This window comes from Papio anubis, chromosome 6, assembly GCF_008728515.1.
Source record: "Papio anubis isolate 15944 chromosome 6, Panubis1.0, whole genome shotgun sequence".
NCBI classification, from domain to species: Eukaryota; Metazoa; Chordata; class Mammalia; order Primates; family Cercopithecidae; genus Papio; species Papio anubis.
In genome coordinates, this window is record NC_044981.1 from 21,676,022 (window position 1) to 21,700,229 (window position 24,208).

Here is a 24,208-nt window from a genome sequence, read left to right on the forward strand (position 1 = left end):
GGTGAGGAGAATTTCCTAACACTTGGAGCCCTTTAGAGTTGTTCTGTGTGTTGGGTGGAGGAGGGTGAATCCGAGAGGACGAAGGAGGATGAAGAGCCTATCCTGCGCCCCACCTCTGATTGTGTAAGCGCCTTTATCTAGGGTTGACCCCCTACCCTTTGCATTTTGTCTCTTGGGATGACGAAAAACGGGCAGAAACTCGATGCCCAAGTGAATGGTTCACATTGATTGGCAGGGAAAGTGCAAACAAAGAGGTGCATCTCCGGGAAACAATGATTTTGGAGATCCCCTGCCCACCGCCCCAGACTTGTGCGCGGTGCGGAGGGGGCCAGGGCTGGCATCTCCCGGGAAAAGTTTCGAGCCAGGCAGTGGGAGGAGACGGTCCGGGCAGAGTTGCGATGAACTGGGGACCGAGCAGCCCCAGCTCGCCTCAGAGGTTCCCGAGCCGGGCGGGAGATGCGGGGAGAGGGAGGGGGCGGGGAGGGAGGGGAGAGAGAGAGGAAGAAGGGGTGAGAGGGAGAAACCTGCCGCCGCTCGCCGCCTCTTTGTCTGCTCCGGGACTTGGAACAAAAGGGGGAACTCTGATGAACTCTCTTTCCTCCCCTCTCCCCGGACGCCGGGGTATCTCCCTCTCGCAACTTTGCCGCCGCCACTTTCTTTGCTGTCAGGCCAGGAAAAAGTGTCCGAACGCCTCGCGGACTGCAGCGGGGGAAATGTCCCTTAAAAGTGCGACGAAGTGGGGAAGAAGGTGAGTGGGGACTGTTGTCCTGTTTACCTCTCTCCCCTCAACTCGCCCCGCTCCCCGCCCTTCGGAGGGCAGAGGAGTAGCTCAGTGGCAAAGTTTGGCTGGTAAATTGTACCTCCTTTCCCCATTCCCCTCCCTTTTGTTCTTTAAAGAACTCACGCAATTGTTTCATTTGTTTATTTTTAATAGGCAAAAGCCAAGTAGGCATTTATCTCATGTGCTTCTTTATATGAGGGGCTGGGGGGATGGGGAGGAGGGTATCAAAAGGGTGGGGTGAAGGAGTATTGCCTCGCTTTCTTCCAGCTGCACTCTTGTAGGGATGAATATGCAGAAATTGAGAGGGGCAAGTCCAGCCTCGTCCCCACCCTAACCCTGACTTTGGTCATGCAAAAGAAAGCGATATGGATATGGGGGTCGTTTGTGTAAGTTAGCTGTCTGCAGAGCGCTCTGTAGATACCACGCACAATATAAAAACGGTGCAACAATGGAAGGAAGGAAGGTTTGGGTTGGAGGGGATTGGACCCTTGTGTTAGCGGTCAAGGAGAGGTTCACAACAAACAGATAAGAGTTCAGAAAGTTTTCTTCGGGGCTGAGAGGGGTGGAGGAAGCCACAGGTTCCAGACTGTCAGAGATGCAGGGATGGAGGGGATGGGGCCTGGACCACTAGTTAGAGCCATCCCGTTCGCCCCTTTCAATTTCACGATCCACCCGGAATAACCCAGGCTATCCTTGGGATCCGTCCTCACCTCTCTCACTTTCCATCACCCCCGCCCCCAACCCCATTTCAACGTGTTTGAATAGAAGGCAGAACGTGAGCCCCAGAAGCTCCTCTGACCCAGCCTTCCGCCCCGCCTTTTGTGTTTTAACCTTTTGTTTCTATCTGCCACGCCCGCCCAAAAGAGGGATGGCTGGTACTGCTTCTGCGGGGGTGAAGAGGCAGCGCAGACCACTCTGTCTTCATAGGCTAAAGAAGACGCCCTAACTTTGTTTCCTAAGTAGCTTAACTTCGGAATGTTTCTAGGTTGGGTCATGCTCGAATGAGGGGAACACTCAACACCTAGTAAACATTGCCAGTTTAGGTACAATTTCTCCCACCGCTTTTCCATTTTATACAGGAGTTGTTTATCCCATACTGTCAATTGGTTTGTAGAAAAAGCATTTTGGGGGCCGGGCGCGGTGGCTCACTGTAATCCCAGCACTTTGGGAGGCCGAGACGGGTGGATCTCTTGAGGTCAGGAGTTCGAGACCAGCCTGGCCAACATGGCGAAACCCCTTCTCTGCTAACAATACAAAAATTAGATGGGCGTAGCGGTGCGTGCCTGTAGTCCCGGCTACTTGGGAGGCTGAGGCAGGAGAATCGCTTGAATCCAGGAGGCTGAGGTTGCAATGAGCTGAGATCATGCCATTGCACTCCAGCCTGGGTGACAGAGCCAGGCTCTGTCTCAAAAAAAAAAAAAAAAAAGGAAAAGCATTTTGGAGACTGAAGTTGGGGGTTTGTTGAAAGTGGGCAAATGTATGCCCTATCTGAGGTGATATATAAATATTAGGAATATGTAGAATAACCTAAAGATTATTATCTTCAGGTATGTTTTGTGAGATCATTTCTAATGCCAAGATAGTTTATTACCTTCTCCACTTTCTTCTCTCGTATATTCCCAAGTGCTAGAGGCTTTCCTCACTCCTTGGACTTACTTTTGACGAGACAAATGAAACATCAAACTGCATGCACTGTCAATAACTTGAGGAAACACCCAAACATTGTCTTTTAGCTTCTTCAACTTTTGATTCTGTATATAGTAGTTACTATTGAAGACTTGTACCTAGAAATGATTCAACTGCTAGAACTACGTAGTTTTGAGTTTTCGTATCAAAGACTGAAATATATTATTGTAACAATTACTTCCTTTTAGAAAGTGAGGAGGCAGAATAACTTGGAAGCTAACTTTAATTAATTTCAATTGTATAGGTGTAATTACTATTATCAGCATCTATAAAGCATCATGCATTTGCTGGAGTACTTCCTAGCACTGACCTCCTTCCTTCTGCGTTGTTCTTACTGGATCTTTCTATCAGCCAACAATATGGAAGTACCAATACAAGGTCAAATTATTCCTGGATTCATCTGGAGTTACTTAACAGTTAAATCATTGGAAGTTTTGGTGATACCTTTTCTATATGGATTACAATTTGATCTCTGGGAATTCTTCACCGTAAAAAAGGTATGTTGCTTTTTAGATACTCTATGAGGACTTCATTTTTGGTCTGGGGTTTATACCTAGAGATTTGACTAGTTATTTTGAGCGGCTGTGTGATCAGAGTGATTTATGACTTTGGACTTCCTTGTTTTAAACTGTTTTCTGTAGATCCTTTCTTATTTAGGATGATGATTTGGGTACTTGTGATGGAATTTTATTAATTTTACCATGTGTTCTTCAAGATTAGCACACATAATGAATGCAGATTATATGGTCACTAAGGAAATTTTGTAATGGTGATGCATCCAGTAGGCAAATATCCTACTTTATGATTGATTTGCTTCTTAAATATCGCAGTAGATATTTCTAAGTTCTGTGTTAGCAGAGCTTATGTGGTTTGCGTTACCATTATTTTTCTTCATTTTGACACTTCATTTTGGTAAACAAAATCCAAAAATGGCCCAAAATACATGTCTAACGACTGGGAGTCAATATAAAATTGACTCAAAATGAAAACCTTGAGTTTGTAATAAGTTATCTCAAAATGAAAACCTTGAGTTTGTAATAACAGAGCCCGTAAATTCGTTTGATCTTTATGGTGTACATCAAGTTTTTATAGTGGTCATAAGAGTCTTCTATTCCTTCTTTTAAGTCTTACAATTAGTTTTTGCTCACCTCTATGAGAAAGTAGTTAAAAATTCACATAACTACTGTTGGTAACATAAAAAGTTAATTTTGATACGGTATTTACAATCCTTGTTTGAGTGACTGTTTGCGGTGGAAAGTAAGAACTTTCTTTCTGTGGTCTGGTCAAATAAATTAACTGGGAATTGGAAATATTTTTATCTTGTTATGAGTAAAAAAGTAACATTACAATTTGCTTCTTTCTAGTTGTGTAAACATAAATAAGCTACTTAACCTTCCTGGGCTTCTGTTTATTACCAATAAAATGAAGGTTAAGTTAAATAACTTAAAAGATTTTTCAAATCTTTTAAGATTCTATGATTTGTTGCTTGCTTCTATAAATAAGATACATCCTCTCTTGTAAAGTTTCTTTTACATCATTGAACAATAGAGTTAACGGCATAATAAACTTTTTTTTTTTCTTTTGAGACGGAGTCTCGCTCTTGTTGCCCAGCCTGAAGTGCAGTGGTGCAATCTCGGCTCACTGCAACCTCTGCCTCCCAGGTTGAAGGAATTCTTCTGCCTCAGCCTCCTGAGTAGCTGGGATTACAGGTGCCCACCACCATGCCTGGCTACTTTTTATACTTTTAGTAGAAACCGGGTTTTGCCATGTTGGCCAGGCTGGTCTCAAACTCCTGACCTCAGGTGATCTGCCTGCCTCGGCCTCCCAAAGTGCTGGGATTACAGGCGTGAGCCATGTGCCTGGCCTCGGCATGATAAACTTAATGCGAATTAATTACAATTATTTTGTTTGACTGCTTAGCTCAGATAGGATTAGTTCAAGAAACATGCCTTAAAATTTCTGTAAAGTATACTCTCAACTAAGTGTGCTGTATGGAAATTTCAGATTTCCTTAAACGTTCTCAATAAAAGTTTATCTGCTGGAATATTATTTTGTAGGTGGAAAGTACAGTATTATTTCCCGACAAGGGTTTTACCTACAAATATCTGAAGTGAATATGTTTGAATTTGTTATAATGGCCACCCAGAGTTGAGATCAGAGATTTAGAAAGAGACTTTGGAGTAAAACAGACCTGAGTTCGAATCATAGCCTAGGCAATTACTAACTATGATACCTCCTCCAGGTTACTGGATTTTCGTGGCTCCTAATATCCTCATTTGCAATGTGTGTATCCTAACACTTATCTCATAGGGTTGTCATGTTTTTTTAAAAAGCACAGATGTAGGAAAAAACAGGGCTAGGCATCTGTAAACGTAATAAAAAGTACTGTTACTTGCTTTCATAATGACTTAGTGATGTTTTAATACTTCAAACTTCCTTTGTTGTCTGCCTTACAAGTTTCAAGCCACATTAACCAAACATTCACTGAAATATTCAAAGTCAATTTGGACAGAACTTTGTATGTGTTTAAATGTTTTTCTGTAAAACTATATTTAATTCAAATCTTATATCCAGTTGAATGCAGATAAATTTACTCCAACAAGCATTTATTAAGTCGTACTCTGCATGAGTATATTTCTGAAGGTCATGGCTCACCTTGGAGTATGTGACCCTTACATTTTCTAACTGAAATATCTGTAGGTTGAGATAATAGTGACTTTCTATAATTGGCTTACTGAAATTCTCTATTTTCAGTGCTATCAATGATTTAGATATGGTTTAAAAACTCGTGTTTATTCACTTTTCAGCTAAAATATAAAGTGATGACTCAGTGGTTTCTTGATGTGGAAATCAAGAACTGTAGCACATTTTCTATTACTAATTTTATAGAATGGTCTTTAGTTAAATAAAAAACTTATAGTTAATATAAATAGCACTTAGAAGCATAGCATTTCATTTTGAAATGAAGTCTCAAGTCATGGATTTTCATTTTCTAGGTCTGTAATATAGCAATATGCATTGCCTTCTGAGTGATTATTTAGTTCAAGGAAGAGTATATTCATTTTATCTTTAGGAAGTTTCAGGTAGGAATGTTAAGGTATTACTTCTCATTTGTAATTTACTTGCAGATATTTGCCTAGATATAATAATGTTAAGAATAAAAATATGGAATTAATCAGTATTAAAATAGGAAAAGATCCTTTTTAAAATATGTTTCCGAAACTTTCTGTTTGTTGAAAGCATTCATTTTAATTAGCAGATTATGCATCATCAGTATAGCAACTACTGATATAATACTTTGTAATTACAGCGTTTAAAATAATGCATTCATTTAAAAATGTCTATATATTGTTAATGTTTGAAGTGATAACCAAATATACTTAAAAACTTTACTATAGATATCAGATTTTATAGTCTTGGTTATTTAAAACTGCCCGTTCACTTGGATCAGTTTGAATTACTGAACCTAGAACAGTCCACCATGGTGTTCACAATAAACTTACACAGAAAGAAAACCTAAATATTCAGCTATGCCTTCTAAAAATAATGAATATAATGCATGCTAAGCATCTCATAACTAAATCAAAAGCATTTATTTAACTTTGTTTCTTTTTTTTTTTTTTTGAGACGGCATTTTGCTTTGTTGCCCAGGCTGGAGTGCAATGGTGCCATCTCGGCTCACCGCAACCTCTGCCTTCCGGGTTCAAGTGATTTTCCTGCCTCAGCCTCCTGAGTAGCTGGGCTTACAGGCATGCACCACCATGCCAGGCTAATTTTTGTGTTTTTAGTAGAGATGAGGTTTCTCCATGTTGGTCAGGCTGGTCTCAAACCCCCTACCTTAGGTGATCCACCCGCTTCGGCCTCCCAAACTGCTGGTATTACAGGCGTGAGCCACTGTGCCCGGCCTTAACTTTGGCTTTTATATTAAGTCAAGGAGGTGCATATTTAGTTGTATTCTGAGAACCATTTCTACTCATTTATTTGCTATAAGTTTCTTTTGGTACTTATTTGTGTTCCCAAATTTACTTTGATTTCTCCTTTGTGGCTTCAAATTTGCTGATTTTTTTTTTTTTGAGTTGGAGCCTCACTCTGTTACCCAGGCTGGAGTGCAGTGGCGCAATCTCAGCTCACTGCAACCTCCGCCTCCCAGGTTCAAGCGATTCGCCTGCCTCAGCCTCCCGAGTAGGAGTAGCTAGGACTACAGGTGCCTGCCAGCAGGCCTGGCTAATTTTTTTGTATTTTTAGTAGAGATAGGGTTTCACCATATTGGCCAGGCTGGTTTTGAACTCCTGACCTTGTGATCCACCTACCTTGGTCTCCCAGTGTGCTGGGATTACAGGCATGAGCCACCGTGCCCAGCTAAATTTGCTAATTTTAAAATTTCGTCCATTTCTAAGAACTTTGATTATAGTTCTGCCCATTATTGTTAAAGATAAAGGTATTTAGAAGTATGTTTTTTATGAATCTAGAAAGCCTACTTGGTTCATTTTTTTTCTCATTCATTCTTTTAAGTAATACTTACTTAGTACTTTCTGTGTGCTTGTGCCAGGCATTGTTTTAACCATCAAGGAGACAGAAAAGAACAAAATTAATTCAAGTCCCTGCAGGCTTAGAGCTTTTACTAGTGACAAAAAAGGAGCAACTATTACTATTGAGAAGAGTAAAGCAGAAAGGAGGAATAAAGAGTAGAAGGGGAGAGAGTTGCAAACTTCAGATGGATAGTGGGGGATGACCTCATGGAGAAGGTGACATGTGAGGATGAATTTGAAGAAAGTGAGGGAATGGCCTACGTGATGCTCAGGAGGAGTGTGCAGGCAGAGGAAACGACAAGTGTCTGATGTATTCAGAGAAAGCAAGGAGGGTGCAGTGGCTGGAGTAGAGTGAGCAATGGGGACAGTGGTAGGAGAGGAAAGAGGAATATGGTGGGTAGGTGTCAAGGAGCCTTGAAGGCCATGGTAAAGGCTTAGGATTTTATACCGAGGCATGTGGGATGTTATTGAAACGTTTTGAAGGATGAATGCTCTGCTGTAACAGGATAACTCTGGCTGGTGGGTTGAGACCAGGTGAAAGGGGTGGGCAGGGGCAGAAACAGGGACACCATTTAGGAAGCTGTTTCTGTTATCCCAATGAGAGGTGATATTGACTTGGTAACAGGGTAAAAGTAATATAGAGGTAGTGAAAAGGAGTTGAAGTCTGAATATATTTTGGTATTAAAGTTTTTCTGGTGGGTTGGATGGGAAGTATGAGACAAAGAGAGGAGTGGAGTATGAGTCTGAGATTTTTGTCCTGAACTCCCAGAAGGACCAGATAGCTAATAACTGAGACGAGAATCAGGCTTGGGGCATAGGATACCAGGAGTTCAGTTTGGGTGCAATTAAAATTTTTTTTTTTTTTTTTTTTTTTTGAGATGGAGTCTCGCTCTGTTGCCCAGGCTGGAGTGCAGTGGCACCATCTTGGTTCACTGCAACCTCTGCCTCCCAGGTTCCAGTGATTCTCCTGCCTCAGTCTCCTGTGTAGCTGGGATTACAGGCACCTGCCACCAAGCCTGGCTAATTTTTCTTTGTTATTAGAGATGGGGTTTCACCATGTTGAACAGGCTGGTCTTGAACTCCTGACCTTAGGTGATCCGCCCGACTTGGCCTCCCAAAGTGCTGGGATTACAGGCATGAGCCACCGCACCTGGCCAAAATTAAGATACTTTTTAGGCATTCAGGCAATTTGGTAAACAGGTCTGGTTTTCAGAGAAGTGTAGAGACAGATTTGTGAGTTGTAAGAAATTAAATGCTATTTAAAGCCAGGAGACTGGCTGGGATTACCTAGGAGTGAGTATAGAAAGACAAGAGGTCTAGGTACCGAGCTTTAAGGTCTTCCAGATTTAGAAGTGGGCAGGAAGCAGTAATAATGAAAAGGGAGTGCCGCTGGGGTGAAAGCCCAGGGAAGGAAGTGTTTCCAGGAGGAAGGCAAGACCATCTGTGTCAAGTGTTGCTGAAGGATGAAGATGAGAACTGAGAATAGATCTGTGGGTTTAGGCATTTTGGAGGTCAGTGCTCACTGGGAGTCTTCACTAGAGCAGTTTCAACAGAATGGAGAGATCACATCTTTTTCCTAAATCATGTGGTCCATTAAATACCTTTAAAAAATCCCATCTATTCAAACTAAAATTTGTCAGTACTTTATAATTGATAAAAATACTTTCACATATATTATCTTACTTAAGCCTCATTAGTAGTCTAAGGGAGATGGGATAATATCTGTGTTTACCTTACAGAAGAAGAAATCGAGACTCAGAAGTAACATGACTTATACAGAGTCACACACATATAAGGTAGAACTGCCTTTTAACTTGAAACCCTTTGCCTTTCACAGTAGGGGAGATAGCAGTAATGAAATCAATTCCAATATTATTTGATAGAGGTGATAATGGTGGTGTATACAAAACATAGAATTAAAGTAGAGGAGGGAGTGATTGTTTATTGGGTAAAGGAAGACTTTCTTGAGTTGGGATTTAAAAGATACGTAGCATTTTGAGAGACAGTCAAAGAAAGGAACGTCTTAGGCTTGGAAACCGTGGTGTGCAGAAACATGGAGGGATGAACCAATATGGAATCTGGAATATGTTTGGGATGTTCCAGCCATTTCATACCTACTGACCCTGCAGGGGAGTAGATGGGAGCTAGGCTGAGTGACAAGTGCTAGTTCACATTACAATTAAAAAAGGGGTTTTTTTTCTTTCTTTCTTTCTTTTTGAGAAAAAATCTTCTCCTTTCTGCTTTATTCTTCTCAATAGTGTTAATAGTTGCTCCTTTTAGACATATATTTTACTGTCCCTAGTAAAAGCTCTAAGCCTGCAGGGACTTGAATTAATTTTGTTCTTTTCTGTCTCCTTGATGGTTAAAACAATGCCTGGCACATGCACACAGAAAGTACCAAATAAGTATTACTTAAAAGAATGAATGAGAAAAAAAATGGACCAAGTAGGATTTCTAGATTCACAGTCTAGAATCGAGTCACCTTGTCCGGCCGAATAGTTGTCTTTAATACACACACGTGCAAACTCTGTTGCCCAGGCTGGAGTGCAGTGGCATGATCTCAGCTCACTGCAACCTCCACCTCCCTGGTTCAAGCGATTCTCCTGCCTTAGCCTCCCAAGTAGCTGGGATTACAGGCGCTTGCCACCATGCCCAGCTAATTTTTCCATTTTTAGTAGAGATGAGGTTTCACTATGTTGGCCAGGCTGGTCTTGAACTCCTGACCTCATGATCCACCCACCTCGGCCTCCCAAAGTGCTGGGATTACAGGCATGAGCCACCATGCCCGGCCAGTTTTTGTTTTGTTTTGTTTTGTTTTTTTTGAGACAGAGTCTCACTCTGTCACCCAGGCTGAAGTGAAATGGTGTGATCTCAGCTCACTGCAACCTCGCCTCCCAGGTTCAAGCAATTCTCCTGCCTCAGCCTCCTGAATAGCTGGGACTGCAGGCACCCACCACCACGCCCAGCTGGTTTTCTGTATTTTTTATTAGAGATGGTGTTAGCCAGGATGGTCTCGATCTCTTGACCTTGTGATCCGCCTGCCTTGGCCTCCCAAAGTGCTGGGATTACAGGCGTGAGTCACCGCTCCCTGCCAAGCCTGGCTAATTTTTGTATTTTTAGTAAAGACAAGGTTTTGCCACGTTGGCCAGGCTGGTCTTGAACCCCTGACCTCAGGTGTTCTGCCTGCCTGGGCCTCCCAAAGGGCTAGGATTACAGGCCTGAGCCACCACTCCCGGCCTAAAATGGAATTTTAACAGCACAATTCTATGTACCATTTTAATGTACCTCAGAGCCCAAAAGTTATAAACCTAATTAGAAATGTTTGAATGTAAGTACATTACCACAAATTTTTCTTTTTTTTTTTTTTTTTTTTGAGACAGAGTCTTGCCCAGGCTGTAATGCAGTGGCACGAATCTCGGCTCACTGCAACCTCCATCTCCTGGGCTCAAGAGATTCTCCTGCCTTTTTAAATTTTTTTTTATTTTTTTTTATTTTTAGTAGAGACAGGGTTTCACCATGTTGACCAGGCTGGTCTCAAATTCCTGACCTCAGGTAATCAGCCTACCTCGGCCTCCCAAAGTGCTGGGATTATGGGAGTGATCCACTGTGCCCAGCCACAGATGCACATTTTCAAAACTCGATTTTTCCTCCAAAATTGTATGTGTGTCTGGATCGTATACCACTGAATAGGGTGACTCCATGTCTAGTTTATATCAATCAGGATGTATTTGTCCTCAAGAAAATAGTCAACTAACGGTAGCCTAAAAAGTAAGGATTTTTCCTTTCCTCTTCCCTTCCCTTCCCTTCGCTCCCCTCCCCTGCCCTCCCCTCCCCTCCCCTCACCTTCCCTCCCCTTCCCTCCCCTTCCCTTCCTTCCTTCCTTCTCTCTCTCTTTCTCTCTTTCATTTGTTCTTCATTTTGTTCTTTTTTTGTTTCACCTCGAAGGAATTCAGAGTAGAGCTGTTCCACGACTGGCTAATTTAGCAGATCAGTAACATCATGGTTCCTGGTCAGCTGGTAACCTGGACCTAGGAAAGAAAGGGTGAATGTTTGTCTTTTTTTTTTTGAGTTAGAGTCTTGCTCTGTCCTGCCCAGGCTGGAGTGCAGTGGCATAAACTCAGCTCACTGCAGCCTCCGCCTCCTGGGTTCAAGTAATTTTCTGCCTCAGCCTCCTGAGTAGCTGGGGTTACAGGCACCCGCCACCACGCCCAGCTAATTTTTGTATTTTTAGTAGAGACAGGGTTTCACCATCTTGGCCAGGCTGATCTTGAACTCCTGACCTCGTGATCCACCCGCCTCAGCCTCCCAAAGTGCTGGGATTTCAGGCATGAGCCACCTTAAAGAATATTTGTCTTTAATACACACATGTGCACACACACGCACACGTTTAAGTATACAATTTGATGATTTTTGGTGTGGGGAGACTTACAGAATTGTACTACTTTCACCATTTCCAGAACTTTCTATCATTCCTTAAAGATCCCTTCTGTCCACTGTGATCAATTTCTATTCCCACCCACTGGTCACAGGAAACCACTAGTTTCTATCTCTATATACATCTACATTTTCAGAACAGTTTATGGAGGTGGAATCTTACCATTAATGGCCTTTTTGTCTGGCTTCTTTTGCTCACCATAAAGTTTATGAGGTCAGTCTGTGTCATAGCATGTATCAGTAGTTTGATCCTTTTCATTGCTGTGTAGTGCTCTGTCATGTGGACACACCACATTTTGCCTGTCTAGTCACCAGGTGATGGATATGTGAGTTGTTTCCATTTTTGCAGCTACTATGAATAATACTTCTATGAGCATATGTGCATAACTCTTTGCATTGGCTGGGCATGGTGGCTCATGCCTGTAATCCTAGCACTTTGGGAGGCTGAGGCTCATGGATTGCTTGAGCCCAGGAGTTCGAGACCAGCCTGGGCAACATGGTGAAACCTCATCTCTACCAAAAATACAATAAATTAGGTGGATGTGGTGGCACATGCCTGTAGTCCCAGCTATCCAGGAAGCTGCAGTGGGAGGGTTACCAGAGCCCAGGAGGTCGAGGCTGCAGTGAGCTGTGATGATGCCACTGCCCTCCAGCCTGGGCAACAGAATGATACTCTGTCTCAAAAAAAGAAAAAGTCTTTGTGTGGACACCTGTTTTTATTTCTCTTGGGTGTAGATACCTAGGAGTTGAATTGTGGATTGTATGGTAATTTATATTCAACTTCTTCTTTTCTTTTCTTTTCGAGATGGAGTTTCGCTCTTGTTGCCCAGGCTAGAGTGCAATGGTGCCATCTCCGCTCACTGCAACCTCTGCCTCCCAGGTTCAAGCCATTCCCCTGCCTCAGCCTCCCGAGTAGCTGGGATTACAGGCATCCGCCACCACGCCTGGCTCATTTTTTGTATTTTTAGTAGAGACAAGATTTCACTATTTTGGCCAGGCTGATCTTGAACTCCTGACCTCAGGTGATCCGCTCTCCTCAGCCTCCCAAAGTGCTGGGATTACAGGTGTGAGCCACCACGCCGAGCCACAATCATGATTTTAGAAGTTACAAACTCTAATGGAAACAATCCATTCTGGTGGAAGTTAGGTTATTGAGGTATTCTATGACTAACATATTAGGAGTTTCTGAGGCCAGGCATAGTGGCCCATGTGTGTAATCCCAGCACTTTGGGAAGCTGAGGTGGGAGGATCACTTGAGGCCAGGAGTTCCAGAGCAGCCTGGGCAACCTAGTGATACCCCATCTCTACAAAATAAATAAATAAAAATTAAAAGAGTTTCTGAAACGTAACCTGTCCAAACAAATGGCAAAACAAGCACAGCTTTGGTAAGTGACTCCGTAGGCAGTTGCTAAGCCCCAGCATTCCTTTTCTGTGAGGCAACATGTAATTCTTCCAGCATCCCAGCAACAGTTTTTCATAATCTTGGTTAAGTGTAAGTTAACAGCCATCAAATCCTTGGCTTAAGATGTAGAAAGATATTTAGACAAGGTTAAGTGTTGGGCAACTTGGCAGCAACTTGGCAGCAACTTGGCAGCAACTTGAGAAAAATTATTTGGGCTTGGATGGAATAAAAAAAGACTGTATTTTCATAGTCTTACCTTATTCTTATGTAAATGTATTTTATTGGGAGGTACACATGCATAAGGATAGGTAAATCTACTATGTGGGGGGATATTGATACGCTATCACACCCTCTCTTGGAAAATCCAGAACATGCGGGTCAACATGTTTATGATAAGTAGAGTTATATGGTCTTAAGCAATTCATGCTTAGAAGTCCCTGAATATCTGAAGCAAAAAGTTGTATAATTGGAATGCATGGATATAGAATTCCAATAATTTATGCATAGCTTCAGATCGTTGTGGGGGGAAATAGTGTTTGAAATGGATTTCTGTGACACTTCTCTTAAATTAATGGGATGAGTTTCCATTTTTTCTTCAAATTTGAGTCGGTATCGTTACAGACTGTGATAGAACTTTGAAACTGTGGTTTTAATACTAATATTTTGGATTATATAGTGTCTTTTTTTTTTTTTTTTTTCTTGAGACAAAATCACTGTGGCCTAGGCTGGAGTGCAGTGGTGCGATTACAGTTCACTGCAGCCTCTACTTCCCTGGCTTAAGTGATTCTACCATCTCAGCCTCCCAGAGTAGCTGGGACTACAGGCATACACCACCATGCTCAGCTAATTTTTGTATTTTTTTGTAGAGACGCAGTTTCACCGTGTTGCCCAGGATGGTCGCGCACTCCTAGGCTCAAGCGACAGCAATCTGCCTGCTTCAGCTCTCAAAGTGCTGAGATTACAGGTGTGAGCTACCAAGCCAGGCCATGACTATTTTTTTTTAACCCAAACAACTCCAATAGTTCTCTCATTGTAGACTATTTCATTTTAGAAATAAGAAAAACCAAGAAGAGAAATTTAAGGTTTTTTTTTGAGACAGAGTTTCGCTCTTGTCACCCAGGCTGGAGTGCAGTGGTGCAATCTTGGCTCACTGCAACCTCCGCCTCCTGAGTTCCAGCAATTCTCCTGCCTCAGCCTCCTGAGTAGCTGGGATTACAGGTGCCCACTACCATGGCTGTCTAATTTTTATAATTTTAGTAGAGATAGGGTTTCGCCATGTTGGCCAGGCTAGTCTTGAACTCTGACCTCAGGTGATCCACCCACCTTGGCCTCGCAAAGTGCTGGGATTACAGGTGTGAGCCACCATGTCTGGCCAAGGTTCTTAATTACTGGTGTTAGTGAATATGAAGTATACATCTTAAAATTTATAGTTCAGTATTCTATTTATCAGAGAAGTGGTAGAGAAGTAGTAACCATTACAGAAGTACTTGTGCAGCAGTATCTTATGCATCATCTTATTTGACTCTCATTGGAATTCCATATAATAGCTGTTAGTATCATTCTCATTTTATAGGTGAAGGAATTGGGGTTCAGAGAAATGTCCAGTTCAAGTTATCAAACTAGTAAATTGCACAATGCAACTCTTTTGACTTTGCACTAGATATTACGGATCAGTAACATAAACCAGGAAGAGAATGTTTCCTTGAGTGCTCCCACTCATCCTGATATTTTTTCTAGTTTCACCGTGAGACTTACTCTTATTCTGCAAATACTGTGACTATATCTTGAGACCCAAACATTTAATGAGGCTTAAAAAGAGGATGGTCTACTCTGCCGATGTTTTTAGATTTCGGAGGGAGAGATTGCGTTGCAGCAGCAGTTGAGAAGCCAGCATGGTGGTGAAATTCATCTGTGTTCAAGAGTTTTACTTGTCAGATTTTAATGGATGGCATCATTATCTCTATGGAACTCCCAAAAGATGATACATGGCAATATTCATAGAATCCCCATTCTGCAGCAAAAGAAAAATGATTTTCAGGTCATCCTTTCATCTCCTCTCTTCTTCAAGTCAGATGTCCAAGAAAGTCTGGGCAGACTCATAATTCCTGAATTGAAAACCCTGAATTGAAGATTTCCCTGTGGCTTGCACCGTGCTTTGTCTCTGCATTTAGGCCTCTCTCTCCCTTTCTATATGTATGAGAGAAAAGAAACTCTATGCAATGACATGCTCTTTATTCATAGCTCTAGCTCTTATTCTGCTCTGTCTGCTTTGGTGAGTAGCTGCTTTGGACTGTGATGACCCTCTGGGGGCTCTACTTGCTCTTTTCTTTGTTGTTGTTGTTGTTGTTGTTGTTCTAGAGACAGAGTCTTGCTCTGTCACCCAGACTGCATTCTGTCATGAGTGCAGTGGTGCGATCATAACTCACTGCAGCCTCGGACTCCTGGATTCAAGCGATCTTCCCACCTCAGTCTCCTGAGTAGCTGGGACTGAGGTGCATGCCACCATGCCTGGCTAATTATTTTTTATTTTTTGTAGAGACAAGGTCTGGCTGTTTCACTCAGGCTGGTCTGGAACTCCCAAGCTGAAGCAATCCTCCTGTCTTGGCCTCCCAAAGTGTTGGGATTACAGGCGTGAGCTACCACACTCAGCCTCTTGTTGTTATTTTTGACGGGCCTATGCCAGGCCAGAGGTAGGCCTAAGTGACCTGGCTCATGCCTTCCTTCCCACATCCCAGGACTGGGTCCTACTAGCTTTCTGGATCTCACCACTCCAATAGAGGGAACAAGACCCTCTTTTCTAAAAGCCTAGAGCAGGGTGCAGTGGCTCATGCCTGTAATCCTAGCACTTTGGGAGGCCAAGGCAGGTGGATCACCTGAGGTCAGGAGTTCGAGACCAGCCTGGACAACATGGTGAAACCCCGTGTCTACTAAAAATACAAAAATTAGCCAGGCGAGGTGGTGCACACCTGTAATCTCAGCTATTCGGGAGGCTAAGACAGGAGAATTGCTTGAATCCAGGAGACAGAGGTTGCAGTGAGCCAAGATCATGCCGTTGCACTCCAGCCAGGGCGACAAGAGCAAAGATCCATCACCCTCAAAATAAATAAATAAATAAATAAATAAAATAATAAATAATTTTTAAAAAAAAGCCTAGAGCAAAACTGGGCCAACCTGTATGTGCTTTTCTTCTTTCCTTTGGGTTTGAACTCAGCCTGCCTTTCTGTGATGTGGGTTTCTTTTATTGGGAGATTTCTTGAGCCCCTGATTTTCAGTACTGGCCTGGAAGGAAGAGGAGAGCTCAAGCTTTCTTTAATATTCCACACCAGAAGTTTCATAGCCTATGCAAGGCCTGGACCTACACGTGCACAACAACTCCTTGGCGTAAAGAGTGAATCCCGGATATTACAGTGGGTGAACTGAGCTATGAGAATGTGTAACGGGGACCCTTTCACATTCCTTTCATCGGAAGGTAAATACAATTTAAAGGAAAGAAGTCTAAAAACTCAGAACACTCAAAGATGGCCAGTTCTTTGAACTCAGGCTTTGTTTGGTGACTCCCATGAGTCCTGTCCTCATTATATTTAGCCCCCACCTCAAATTGACATTCTGGAAGGCTGTCTCTTCCTGCCTGCCCCTTCCTCCTGGAAATACATCGCACTGCGCTAGCACAGCCAGGATGCCAGTCCGTGATGGCTGATCATTGTAATGCCCATTGGAGGTTGGCATGATTAGTTATGTGACAACCCTGCTGAAATGCCACCTAGTATATTTGGTCTCAGCGATTAAATGCAAAGAGGTGGCAAGGCAACAAAAATTATCAGCTACATTTTCAGCTTCTTTGAGTTTGACAGATTAGTATAGTTCAAAGAATAGACAAAATTCACTTGTTTTCATTTTGTCTTTAAGATAAATAAATCTTGGTACTGCTGTAATAAGTGTTCAGCATTTATCCCAGTGTGGGAATTTTGGTGAAAGTTCATGGAATGTTTTTCTTCAAAAATTTCCATCAATATCTGCCTGACTCCTCAGCCAAATTCAAAATTCTCACTTTACTGTCATGATGAAGCTGCTATACCTAAATATATTGAATAGGTTTGTAGCCAAATGGCTGTAAGAGAAATAAGCAAAGAATGGCAAGAAGTATCATGGTATTATCCTAATGCCAAGTCCTAGCTCTGTGGTATGACCTCTGGAGTTGTAGAGTTTGTGTGATCTGAGGCTTCAGAAGCCAGGAATGGGAGTTCGGCGAACCCACACTTGTTAGATCTCCTTTGGAACATGGGAGTCAATCCCGGTGCCTGGAAAATGGGCTCAGAGTCTGAACATGCGATGTCCCCAACACATGATAGCTTCATCTTATTTTCTGCCTCCTTTCTCTGCATCAACTTAGGTTACTATTTACCTATTGATTCTGACTTCGTGCAAATTTTATGACATGGTTCACAGTTTCAAATAGTCTCTGTCTTTTCACATCCCAGCCTTTAGTGTTCCTTGGCCTCAACTCTGCCTGCTCTTACCCTGATACTACTTCTTGTCTTTGGTTCTTGCCTTCTTTAGACCTTGATTCTCATGGCTGGCCAATTTCAGTGGATCTTGGCCAACCTCAGTGGTCTCAGGTTCTGCCTTTGTTCTTACAGAATAATCTTGGATCCTAACATGTTGCTAAAAATCAAAAGGCAGCCGGTAGATGTCCAAAAGCAGAACTCTCCGTTTGCTATCACTTCTGCCCTTCTCCAGGGTGTTGCATTGATTCAAATGCTATAAATCAGGGGTCCCTAACCCCAGGCCATAGACCGGTACCTTCACTTGCTTCCCCACCACTCACCTCCTGCTGTGTGGCCACACAGCAGGGTGAGCAGCAGGCAGGCAAGCCAGCCCAGCTTCATCTGTGTTTATAGCCACTCCCTATCGCTCACATTACCACCTGAACTCCATCTTCTGTCAGATCAGCAGTGGCATTAGATTCTCATAGGAGCATGAACCTTGTGAACTGCACATGAGAGGGATCTAGGTTGCACGCTCCTTATGAGAATCTAATGCTTGATGATCTGTCACTGTCTCTCATCACCCCCAGATGGGACCATCTAGTTGTAGGAAAACAAGCTCAGGGCTCCCACTGATTCTACATTATAGTGAACTGTATAATTATTTTGTTATATATTTACAATGTAATAGTAGAAATAAATAACACAATAAATGTAATGCACTTGAATCATCCTCAAACGATTCCCCCACTTCCCACTGTTCATGGAAAAATTGTCTTCCACGTAACCAGTCCCTGCTGCCAAAAAGGTTGGGGACTGCTGCTATAAATGACATCCTGAAAGTATGGGAGTAGAGCCTCTCAATTATCTAAAAAGTATGAAGCTATGGTGAGAATTTTTTTTTTTTTTTTTGAGATGAAGTCTTGCTCTGTTGCCCAGGTTGGAGACAAAATAAAAAATTAGCCAGGCATGGTGGCACGTGCCTGTAGTCCCAGCTACTCGGGAGGCTGAGGCAGGAGCATCGCTTGAACTTGGGAGGATGAGGTTGCAGTGAGCCGAGATGGCGCCATCCAGCCTGGGCGACTGAGTGAGACTCCGTCTCAAAAAAAAAAAAAGAAGAAAAGAGGCTTCTGTGTATGAATGAGTTTGGGGAACTCTGCAGACTATATGCATACCCCTTTTGGAGGTTCACCAGGCCCTCTCGGCCAACCTATGAGATGTCTGATGGTTAAAGTTTAACTTAAAAAAACAAAAAACAAAAAAAAACACTTGAATTTGGACTCATTTATTGTATTTGTTTTGGTTTTTAAAGACTCACAGGACACTCATTAACAAAACTCAACAGAACCAATCTTTTGACAAATGTATATTTTGGAAATAGTGTATCCGAAGACACAGTAACTGTGATTTAATGTGCAATCCACTACAAAATAATATTTGAGTTTAAACAGTGGGCTTTTGTCCAAGGAGGAAACGTGAGGAATTTTACGCACTGTGACGTGTGCTGTAGAGTAATAATTTGGGGCAGCAGAAACCTTTCCGTGTCTCTTTGGTCTTATAAGGTCGTTGCTGACTACAGCCATGAAAAGACTGGCTCCAAGCCAAACAAAAACAACAAAATAGCAACAAAAAAACCCTGCGGGCTGGGTGTGGTGGCTCAAGCCTGTAATTCCAGCACTTTAGGAGGCCAAGGCGAGAGGATCATGAGGTTAAGAGATTGAGACTATCCTGGCCAACATAGTGAAATCCCGTCTCCACTAAAAATACAAAAAAAATTAGCCGGGTGTGGTGGCGGGTGCCTGTAGTCCCAGCTATTCAGGAGGCTGAAGCAGAAGAATTGCTTGTACCCGGGAGGCGGAGGTTGCAGTGAGCCGAGATTGCGCCACTACACTCCAGTCTGGTGACAGACTGAGACTCCGTCTCAAAACAAAACCCTGCCAAGATCATAATGAGGTGGAACAGAAATGGAATGGAGGTTCAGTGAAATAAAGATGATATAAGCAGGAGGCCATTCAAAGTAGCTATAATGATAAATACACTAGGGCTTACAGAAACCCTTCAGAGGCTCATACGATCGTTTGAGAACCTCTGGGAGACAGTAAGCCTCATCAGGTCCCAGGAGAACCATTCCTAGTTAGGCAGCATGGATCGTATTCCCTGAACACAAGTGGAAGGATTTTTGATAACATATAGTTTAGCACCTACTTACCCTGTGCTGCTTTGCTTGGTTTTCAGTTTCATGGCTGGGATCCCCCACTCCCCATAGAAGCTCGGGAACTGTGAGCTGGATAAAGGCCTCCTCCCAATAGACCAGGTTCTAATATCTGGAACTTGTGAATGTTGCCATAAAGGAACATGATCTTTGCAGATGTGATGAAATTAAGGATCTTGATGTGGAGAGGTTATCCTGGGTGACGTGGGATATCCAATCACAAGTGTCCTTATAAGAGACAGGCAGGAGATCATCTTCACAGAGCACATGTAAGATAGAGGCACAGATTGGAGTGATGTGACCACAAGCCAAGGAATGCCAGAGAATGCCAGCAGCCACCACAAGCTAGAAGAGGCAAGGAACAGATTCTACAAACAGATTCTACCCCTGAGCCTTTGAAGGGAATGTGGCCCTGCAGAGAGCATGGGGGAATAAGTTTCTGTTGTTTTAAGCCACAGAATTTGTGATAATTTGTCCCAGCAGTCCTAAGAAATTAATACAGACTGTAAACTTTCCGAGAGGTGGGGTGATGTGGTCCTTGTTCTTGTCTTCTGCACAGGATGCATGTTTCTGCACATAACAGGCACTCAAATACCCGAGTGCTTGAACTGACTTGACTTCTTCACTGGTTCAGAAATTCGGTGCCTAAAGATTTGTATTTAAAATTTTATTGGAAGAACAGTGAGACCAGCAAGATCTGAGCATTCATTCGCAAAAAAGGAAATTAATGCCCCTGAGGCTTAGTCCCTTAAGAGTTTATTGCATCTTGAAGCTTGCATTTACACCACGTTTTAATGTAGCAATCTTTTTTTTTGCCTTGCTGGAATATTAATAATACCATGAAGAAAACTTCATCTAGCAGGAACAAGAAAAGCAAGTCATTCAAGGCGGTGGTTTGATGTCTTAATTAGATACTACCTCGGTGCTTGCTTTGTCTTCATTTGCACTGACGGTATCTAACTGACAGTGTTCTGGGATTTCTGGATCAGACACAAAATGTCTTCTGCTCAAATCTTCCATGAAATGTACTTTTGAAACCATGAGCTTGGTTCTTACTCGAGCAGAACTCTTAGTGTATTTGCTGGGACTTCAGCTGAATTGGAATGGAACTGTGAGATCACATTCCTTTGGAAATATAACCAGTTTATTTTTACATATAAGGAAGCCACATAAAAGTATCTAGGATTTTAGCTCAGTAGACTGGTTGGTGATTTGGTGAGGAACATTATTCTTTTCAATCTTATGGTTGTTTTATTTATTTATTTATTTAACAGGCATTTTGTTTTTCTTCGGTAGGGAAATAAGTTCTCTTCTCGACTGTCTTTCATGTAGGAAGGTCAGTTACATTGCAGTTGCTCCAAGTAGGAGTAAAAATAAACTGCTAGAACGTTTTACCAATATTGTTAAACTAATGGCAAAGGAAAGGGAAGCTACACACAAAATTGTGGTTAGTGTGTTGATGATTTTGTGTTTGTTGTGATCTAGAGCATAGGTAAGGGTTTCTTTACAGGTTTACTGTGATTTTGGTTTTTAAGGAGCAGAGAGTTTAATAGGCAAGAAAAAAGGGAGAAGAAAGAAAGAAGCTCCGCTGTACAGAGACAGAGGGAGCAGGGGCTCCAAAGCTGAGAGAGGGAACCCCGTGAAATATATTTTTTAAAGCACTTATATTATTGCCTGATGCCACGTAGAAGTGTTAATATGCTAGTAGGCTTTGTAAGATTTAGTCACTTTCATTGTTTTTAGTAAGAAACTCTAGCAGACATTTATGATAGTATGGCTAAAGTAAAATCAGTTACTCTCCACCTTGGCTTTGCAGGTGAGTGAGGGTTAGATTTGAAAGAGACCTTCCTCTCACTGAATTGAACTTGTATTTGACCTTATATTCTGATGAAGGTTGAAATTGACATTAGGCAGTTTTGCTTTAAGTCAATCCACCTCACAGATTGAAATAATGAGGTCTTTACCTTGATGTTAGCTCCATCCCCTTCACTCTCTGCCATATTTAAAATGTGCTCCAATGCCATTTGGTTTTTACTATGAATAGTTATACACCCTTATAACCAAAGTATTAAGTGGTATAACTGGGTCATCATCCAAAAGATTCCTTATGAAATTCTCTAGAGACAGGCCCATGTACCAGACATTGTATTATTTTGCCTGGAACATAGCAGTTGCTCAATAAATAATTATTTGTTGCCTGAATGAATTCATGATTGAATTATTGAAATCAACAAGTTTTGATGTCAGTGAAGCCTTAACCAGCAATTTGGATGTCCTGGGCTCTCATATCAATCTAGTAACTCATCTTCTGGTGTGCAGAAAAGTGTTCATTAACAGTTTATTCAGTGCTGTCCAAGAGAAATAGAATGTGAGCCACAAATGTGAGCCACAGATGTCATTTTAAGTTTTCTGGTAGCTACATTTAAAACAAAAAGAAACAGGTGAAATTATTTTTAGTAAAATATTTTAAGTCAATATATTGAAAATATAATTTCAACATATAATCAAAATAAATGTATATTTATATATATACTATATATATTTTATATTTAACAATATATCTCAATTTGGTCCAGCCTCATTTCAAATGCTCAAAATCCACATATGGCTGCCAGTGGCTACCATATTGGGCAGCCTACATTTATACCATCTGGAGGCTCCTATTCTAAGTAATTATTTTTGCTAACTAGATAGAAAACTCAAATTTTATAAGCTATTGAGTGTGATACGTGTCATTCTATCAGTGTGCAACTAAAACAAAAATCACACAATTAAAAAAATTGTTCTTTAGAGATTGTGTAAAAAGTTACTTATCCTTTCTTGAGTCTCAGCTCCCTCTTCTGTAAAATGGGGATACTATTTGTCTCAGGATGTAGAGATAACATTTGCAAAGGGTTTTTTTTTTTTTTTGAGATAGTGTCTCACTCTGTCACCCAGGCTGGAGTGCAGTGGTGTGACCTCAGCTCACAGCAACCTTCATCTCCTGGGTTCAAGTGATTCTCCTTCCTCAGCCTCCCAAGTAGCTGGCATTATAGGCATGCGCCACCATACACAGCTAACTTTTGTATTTTTAGTAGAGACGGAGTTTCACCATGTTGGCCAGACTGGTCTCAAACTCCTGACATCAAGTGATCCGCCCGCCTCGGCCTCCCAAAGTGCTGGGATTACCGGCATGAGCCACCACGCCCGGTCCACAAAGGTCTTAACTCTGAAACATTAGGTACTCATTGTTAGCCGTGATTAGTTCTTATTTAGTATTTTCTTCTGCGTGCAAAACCTCAGAGAAAAAAATGAATTATTTATTCCCTATAGATGCTTGTCTTCTTTTCCTAATAGTTGTTCCACAGGCAACTCCTTATTATGGCAAGAATTTCCTGTGATTCTTTGATGAAAATGAGATAATTGAATTTTGTTTAAATTAGTTCAACATGGGCGACTCCAGGTAGCTCCTGCACAGGGGGCCCATGAAGGATGCCAAGAAAATTGAAGAAGGGTTAACTTGGGTTAACTTGTGAGGCATTGAACTGAATTTGGAGACTCTGTTAATGCATTTCGATTAAACTTACATCAACATTAGGCGAAGGTCAGTTATCTAGTGGGGAAAGATGATCATGGATGGTAGAGAAATGCTTTTAGATATAGCTGGACTTCATTTTGCTTAAGGCCTATCCAACTCTTTTCCGATGTAATAAACTTTGAGAATATGAAATTAGTGACAGGAAAATGTTTTTAGCCATTGTTTATCTTGCTTTGGTTAAGTGAGACAAACAATAAGAAATCATTAGAGCTAAAATTTCTTATAGTATCTTATTTACCAAAGCTCATGTAGACAGGATCAAATACTTGTTTTTCTGTTTTTAGATGATGTTAATATGTTTGGAGTATAGGATTTCCGCTAGCAAGTCCTAAGATTTTTTGCATAACTTAAAGACTTTTTTTTTTTTAAACAAGTAGTTGTTGATTTTAATTCTAAGCAAGATAATCTTCATGATGAAGAGTGGTGACCAAAGGCTTGTCCTCGGAGACCTACTGTTTCTTTGCTATTACTTTCACTCTCTTCATTGCTTGTGGAAAAACCCTTATCTGGGGAAGAATTAATAACTTCAACAATACTATCAAAGGAGGGCCTAAAATTAAAAAAAAAAAAGAAACAAAAATATTGTGAAACAACAACAACAATGCTTGGCAAATTTCTGACAGACTTAGGGAGAATATTATGATTATTGAGGCTGCTGTTGACTAAGGCTCTCCTATTGTTTATTTTTAAAAATCTTCTGTCTAGTAGTATTAAACCTTGACCCCCACACAGCTGAACTTTGGAAAAGAATTGTTAACTCCTTTGCTGAAAACAAGAGTTCTAGAATGTTTTAGCAAATGCAACATACATTTTGCTAAATATTTTATTTTCCAATAAAACGAATAAAGAGAATCCTTTTTTTTTTTTTTTGCTTTTCATATTTACGTAAATTGAAAAAATACCCCCAAAATGCAAAAAACTGTCCCTTGTATTTTTTTACGTTGCACAGTGTGGATAACTGTGTAGTGGAAGTAGACATTCACTTAAGTGGAGAAAATGGAGAATGGACAGTTCATTAAATGGAGGAAAATAAAGCCTTATTTTTTAAATGTTGCTGATAAGATATTTGGGTACTTAATGGTGGTGAATCAAGACCACCCTGA

General features: G+C 41.5%; 1 long non-coding RNA gene across 23 annotated transcripts in view; it reads left to right on the forward strand.

Moving 5' to 3' along the window:
• Positions 1-501: 501 nt before the first annotated feature.
• Positions 502-24,208, forward strand: part of LOC110743051 — a 553,234-nt gene continuing 529,527 nt past the window's right edge. For 21 of the 23 annotated variants that reach the window (XR_004184220.1, XR_004184216.1, XR_004184225.1 and 18 more), the window contains exons 1-2: positions 502-748; positions 2,712-2,964. This is a non-coding gene — a long non-coding RNA (uncharacterized LOC110743051). The remainder of the gene's footprint in view (positions 749-2,711; positions 2,965-24,208) is intronic. The other 2 variants (XR_004184222.1, XR_004184227.1) reach the window with 2 other exon arrangements.